The sequence below is a fragment of the Octopus bimaculoides genome, chromosome 6 (genome assembly GCF_001194135.2).
Source record: "Octopus bimaculoides isolate UCB-OBI-ISO-001 chromosome 6, ASM119413v2, whole genome shotgun sequence".
Taxonomy (NCBI): Eukaryota; Metazoa; Mollusca; class Cephalopoda; order Octopoda; family Octopodidae; genus Octopus; species Octopus bimaculoides.
The window spans coordinates 55089810-55090516 of record NC_068986.1 but is presented as its reverse complement, the minus strand read 5'-3'; positions in this window follow the sequence as shown (position 1 = coordinate 55090516).

The following is a 707-nucleotide window of genomic DNA, read 5'->3' as shown; positions in this document are numbered from 1 at the left end:
GATTAGTTACGATTCAGTTCAGTCTATTATCACTGAAGATTTGGGTATGAGACGCGTGTCTGCCAAGTTTGTGTCAAAACTGCTTTGAGCTGACCAAAAAGACGATTGCACAAGATCTCCTTGATTGTGTCGAGAACGATGAAAGCTTTTTGATAACATTGCGTAGGCCTTTTAGCAGGAGTCGCCAAGCTTTTGGCAAAATTTGATCCAGATTCTCTGTTCAACTTTCTCCGTCATGGTCAATGCGACAATCACACGCTACACACATTCCTTCCAAGCACTGCTGCAAACAGCGGAAGTGAGCTAGAACGCTAAAACTTAGTGCACATGCACAACAAAGTTCAAGGTCAATCCGTGCCAAGCGGCTTCACTTTACGTACTTTAGCTTCGTTACTATGGCATTAATCCGGATATTTATTGATCAGACCACCTATATACACACTTCATATAATATATATTGTTGAGATGAGCATTTTATGTGTATGCATACTTATACACACACACGGACACAAAAACACGCACACACACAGACATATATATGTGTGTATATATATATATATATATATGTATATATATATATATATATATATATATATATATTATACATATATATATGTGTGTGTATATATACATATCTATGTACATACATACACACATGCATACATACATATTTACACACACACACACACGTATATGTATATATATAC